Below are 6,220 nucleotides of genomic sequence, written 5' to 3'. Positions count from 1 at the left end.
AGTGTGGAGAAGGTTATGTCAAGTGTTTCTTAGGAAATAAGCTTTTATGGAAATAAGGAGTCACTTTGCACATCTGATTGGTGAGAGAAGATAGTTCTTCCACCATTAGGCGTCAATAAAGGAACAGACTGGGTGGCATGGATTTTCTGCACTGCCTAAAATGGCACAAAACAATGAAAGATGGGGGACAAATACAGTAGGCAAACACTGCAGCGCAGCTACATTAAATGCCCCTACATACCCATGGCACATCACACAGGTGTTTCGAATTAATTTGGCTAATTAGATCTCTTTTCAGGACTCTGTAGACATGACTGTGCTTGTTTGAAATCTCTGTCACGTTCTTATTCATTTTTTGCACCTGTTAGGGTAGGACAATCTCCACCTTTATCATTCCTAAGGCCTTAGTGTGTTTCAAATAAACTAGGTCACACGACTTCTATTTCAACCGAATCTCTCTCCAAAAATTCTGTGTCATTTAGTCTCAATGTGATGAATCATACAAGTGGGGTAATGGCACACACGTTTCGGACAGCTCCTCTCTCTTTCAAAGATATTGATTCACTCAATTATGCACAAAAAAAGTTGTGTGAAGAATTCAATGTGAGCTTGAGAGACTGACCCCGCCTTACTCTGACACATCTCCACACCTGGCCAATCGCTGCAATAAGTGACCACTGAGTGACTGTCCCCTTGGAAAGTTTGAAAAAATGTTGGACGCATCTCCCCAATTCCACCATCATAAAGGGGGTTTCAGACAAGTGTTTGAATTACACTGTGGCTTTCGGGGCGAGGGGGGGGGGGTCTTTTCGTGCAGGGACACGTGCGTACACCCTGCACATGTCCAGATCAATCATGCAACACTCATTATTGACCGAAGATAAAGTCAGAGGCACTGATCTCAGCATAGCTGCGCATATACATTTGAAATTACATAACAGGACATTAGATATTAATTTGATTTGATGTAATTCTTATATCATTCACTGCAGCACTAGAAATGCTAATGGTTATTAATCAGTTTCTGTTGCCCTTAAGGGGTTAATAGACCAATTGCACAGTGAATTTGTGATGAACATAGCTGCATAATGTAAAGACCGGTTTAAACAAGACCAGGTCAAAACCTACTATATGGCTTTATCTGTTCTCTTCTCTCCTACTCTCTCTGCTCACATATACAGTAATTCAATGCAGCTGAATTCCCAGTAAAGCTGTTCTCATTTACATGTTTTTCTATTTCTGTTATCAGACTATTTTGAAATAGTGACTGAAACGCGGCCCATCAGGACTACATGTTAACCAGCAGTCACTTCCAAGCCATTTCCAAGCTGCTTCTCTGCCCTGCTAAGATCCTGATTTTATAACCGCCACGTCATGTGAAAAAAAAAAAAAATCACCACACACATAAGTTAAAGACAACGACCGTGCTGTGATTTCGGCTGCATTTACTTGTGAAATGATCACTCCGAGAGAAAGTTACAGCTCATGGCGTCTCTGTCAGCTGCCCTGCGGTCAGTTGAGTGGGACGCATAGAGGGGTGTGCCCGCGGACGGAAAGCCCGACCTAAAACAGCTACGGTTTGCCCAGAAAGTCGCTAGATTTTACGCCAGGTGCTTCTGGGAAGAAAAGTCAACAAAGGGGTCTGAAAAGTCGGTCAATCTAGCGACAAAGTTTTCAACATTGCCCGTAACCGCCCCCCTCCAAACCCCCGATGGCGCAATAGAAACTGTTTGCTTCAATCCGTTATGGAAGACCAACAGCCAATGAGGAAACTCAGACTACGCGGCCGGCCGACCAATGGCGTAACACCAACTCAGTCACGCGGCATTCGGCTGACCAATGCTGTGACTTTGTCATTCACTCCCTCGGTCAGTCAGTCACGGACATGCGCGTTTATGGGGCGGCCCCTATGGTCGCGGTCCAGCCGGAAACACTAAATGTGTATCGCAAGTATTGTGGGAAGTTTAGAGCAGAGCTAAAAGATACGATGATTACAGTCCGTTTTCCCATCCAGAGTGAAGACTGAGTGAAAGCCAGATGATTCTGTGTTGCTGGCTATCGTCATAAATATGTTGCACGGGTAAGAGTACTCTAATATGAACCGTCATGGTGACAAAATACAGTACACTCTTGTGAACACGATAAACATTTGTTTTTCAAGGCAGGGATATGTGCTGGTAGCATTAGAGATTTGCGCATTAGCCTACTAGCATTCGAAAAAGTTAGCATTAATGGTCATTTAGAGTCTTTAGAGCCAGCTAAAATGTTAAGTTAATTTAGATCAACCCCAGCAGTTCAAGTGACGTTATTTAATAGTGTTTGCTGTGACCTATAAACACTGTTTTGTATATTGAGACTGAAAAAATTAAGAATCTGGCTAGTAGAGAAGCGGTAAACTAGCAAAGTGAAACCTGTCAACCCAGTAAATGCAGTCAAAGTTAATAGGAGGTTTTCAACCTGTAAAAGAGTTAAAAAGACAGTTGTGTTAAGAAACTGAGTTGTACTCATACAGGTGAGGTTCGGAGCAAAACCAGAAGATGATTACAGCCCCTTTCAAAGTTGAGAGTGACAGCAGAGGAACACAGAGTGAATGCCAGACGATGATATGAACAGTGTTGTTGACCACTGTCATAAATATGTTTTGCACAGGTAACCCCTTTTGCATCCAGATGGTTACAAGAGTCTTTGAGGATTCTCAAAATACCATCAGAACAGCAGTAAGTGTGTTTAAATGACCTTATGAGTTTTTCAAACACTGCTGGTTAGTTATCTTTTAGAGAAACCAGTGGTAAAGTAATCCAATAGACAGGAGGCACAAAGTGGGACTAAGGTAGCACCTGTCTCTAACACTTCCAGTGGACCTCAGGTCTCTTTCGGGGGAGCTAAGCCTCCCGCCGGCTCCACTGTTATTCAAACACTGTTTCAGATATTGTCAGATGATTCGACAAGCAATTAGATGGAAGCAGACGGAGGCCTATATAGCCCTTTTTAACTGCAGACATTTAAAACCTTTCAAACACAGGCGTAACCAGTAACATTAACTATGTCTGGACATCATTTATGTGTTAAATTGCAGGGATCTTCGTCACAGCCCGTGATTTTCCTGCTATGACAAGTCAAAACGCCTGCGGTGAAAAAGGTCTGTTACGCAGGTTTACAGAGAGACACGGGAACTGACTCATCATCAATTATATAACTTTTACCAGTGCTTTTTTCTGCTATGAGGACTCAAAACATGTGATGTTAAGAAAAGTCTGTCAGCACATGGACTTTGGTGTCATCACGTCATCCCCAGTTTAGCTCCACAAAACTTCAACCTGAGCAGATACCTAATCAGCCACAATAAGTGAGAAAACCTGTGTGAGTGTGCAGGGCCTTGAATGTAAAGTAGTTATTCACATTTCAGACATATATGATAGCCTTTAAAAGGAACAGGTCAGATTTACAGACAGGTAGAAATGTCATGAATAGCTTTAATATGTTTGTAAGTGCAGTGTGACAGTACATCATTGAGGCCCAAACGATACTGCATATACAGGTGTGGCTTACTGTATTTTGACTAATAAGACCTCCTCACAGGACCATGTGGGCAGGTACAAAATGTGCTTGATTGACATCTCACTGACTGTCTCATTAGTATTGTTGCACCTGATTAGGTGGGACAAATTCATGTAATTTAACATTTGTTTCAATCGTAATTACGAGAAAGTGGAAAAGGAGGAGGAGGAATTGGAAAAACTGTTCACGTCAGCCTCCAACTTGTAATTCAGAGTTGGGCATATGGGGAATTTCTGACACCGACAGTATCTCCCATGTGATGAAAAGAAAACCGCACCACTGCTGGTAGTTGCACAAAAATAAAATCGAATATGAACTCTAATACAATCCATAGTGCGTATTTAAGCTATACACTGTTTTTGTATCTCCTTTCGCCTTGGTAATGAACTGCCAGAAGTTAATTTACACTGTTTATCTGGTGCGTCTACAAGGTTAGCACTTGGGCTAACCACCTTTGCATAATGAGAGAGTTTTTCCCATTCTTCCCATTCTGGTGACATTGTGTGAATGCATCATTATCCCCTATATTAAGATACATTACATTTCTTACCAACGAATATTCACCCCATTTGCATATCCATACGCATATGTGCTTGGTCTGTCAATAAAAACACTGTTGCACTGTGAATCTTTGGGAATGGGAATTGTTTTTGTTGTTTCCTCATTATTTTTTGTACATTATCACACCACCAAACTGCAAAGTGTGGTGTCACTCTCACACACTGGTTATAGTGTGATCGTGCTCTGATCAATATTTATCTCGTACTCCCATCAGAGCGGTGACATCACATCCATTTTGTAGAGCAGAGTGCAGGGAAATTTGGTTGAATGGAAAAGTAATGTGACTGTTCCTTAAATGTCTCATCATTGTTGCTGCACCGTATCATAAATCACTCCCCTGTTCACTCATTCACTACTCACTATATAATGGACACTTAATAGTTTACTCTGTAGGGGCAGTAAATTGAGATTTGGACACTGATGGATCATCTTCATTTTGTGTCAACACTCACAGGTGTAGAGCTGCATGACTCTTACTTTCACAACTATAAATGTGTCACATTGGTCTATGGGATTATTAGCAGAAAATGGTGTACGTACCATTGACTACTCTCCTGTTCCATAACAGGGTTTTTTTAGGGCAACGTAGAGCATCAGTTTCACACTTGGATATAAGACACTCAAATAAAGCAGCTAAAAGTACCTATAGCCCATTAAATAGTAATTACTGAGTGATTTCGGACACAGTGGAGTTTCTTTGACCTCAGGTAATCCCCAGCATAGCACCAGTAGACATCGACCTGCGGTCTAATCAGCCAGAAGGATTGAAAGCACCTGTGGGTGGGTGTAAAGGGTCTTTAATATTAAATGAGCCTTAATGATGGGCCTCTCACACAACGGGCTTTTCAAGGAATAGTTGGATTTGGGGTAATTTTGCTCTTTTCTATTTTCTTTTTCTGAAAGAGACATTTTTTTGTAGAGTGATACAATCTTGTGGTTAGTTTATTATGTCTCTGACTGCAGTTTAAAGGTACAGTGAAAGGTTAGCACACCTACAGGAATCATACTTAAATCCAAATAGGCTTTTACTTATTTTGACTGATTAGACCTTTAACCAGGAAAATGTGGGCATGTGCAAAACATGTTTGATTGACAGCTCCCGGACTGTATTTTACACCAAAGGTCAGTAATTTAAAAGCAGACGATTAAGAGTCAACCACAGTAGAATCACATTAGCCCTCAGGAGGGCTATTGTAATAGCTATTCATCAGTGAGCATGTATTATTTACAGTAACATAACTTTATCTATATGTCATGTAGAGACAAGCTGACAGACTATTTCACACAGTATCTCATGTTTAGGTAACGTTTAAGTTGCCATATTTGCACGAAATCTGTCTCCCAGCAATAACATTTCTATACAAATAAACTGCAACACCAAAGACATTTTGTAAGAAAAATAATATCTGGCTGTATTATATACAGACAGGTAGAAATGTCATGAATAGCTAATATATATTTTGAATGAATGAAGCGCTACATTTATTAACTCCATCGCAATCGTCAGGAGGTGGTTGGACGGATGGCAGGTGCATGACTGTCACACCAGAGACTGGGGTTCACATTCAGACTCCTGTCCTGTTAAATGTATGCAACAAATGCACTTTGGTCAAGGAAGGATCATGGTTTTGGTTCAATTTAAATACACATTGTGTCTGAAGTCACTGTGAACTTTTTTCTGTATTAAACCAGAACATGATTTTTCCCAAACCTTAACCAAGTGCTGTGAATGCCTAAAGATATCTATAAAAACTTTAATGATGCCGTAGTCAATACAAGTGGATATTGTACTGCAAGATCAGATATTTTATTGGAAAAACTAAACGTCGTGTGTGACCATTTTACTGATATGTTCAGTATCAGCATATTTGCAACTTGCCAAATATGTAAATTAACAGTTTATCATCATCATTATGTTAATAGAAAATGTAATGTCAAAATGTATTTGTTGTTGCAGTTTAATTGTACGCAAACATATTTTTAAGGAGATAGCGTTGCATTTGGATAGAAACCCTGACATCATCTTTCCAGACATCTTCAGCCCCTTTGTCTCATCATAATTGTGTTTTAGGACTTTTTAAATAGAAATTTTTCACAGCAG

General features: G+C 40.4%; 1 long non-coding RNA gene across 1 annotated transcript; it reads left to right on the top strand.

The window, feature by feature from the left end:
* Positions 1–1,886: 1,886 nt before the first annotated feature.
* On the top strand, positions 1,887–4,148 carry LOC120800483. Its single transcript, XR_005708989.1, has 3 exons — positions 1,887–2,080; positions 2,650–2,717; positions 3,077–4,148. It is a non-coding gene; the product is annotated as an uncharacterized LOC120800483 (long non-coding RNA).
* The last annotated feature ends 2,072 nt before the right edge of the window (positions 4,149–6,220 follow it).

This window comes from Xiphias gladius, chromosome 15 (assembly GCF_016859285.1).
Source record: "Xiphias gladius isolate SHS-SW01 ecotype Sanya breed wild chromosome 15, ASM1685928v1, whole genome shotgun sequence".
In the NCBI taxonomy this organism is placed as follows: Eukaryota; Metazoa; Chordata; class Actinopteri; order Istiophoriformes; family Xiphiidae; genus Xiphias; species Xiphias gladius.
This window is presented reverse-complemented; position numbering and strand designations above follow the sequence as displayed.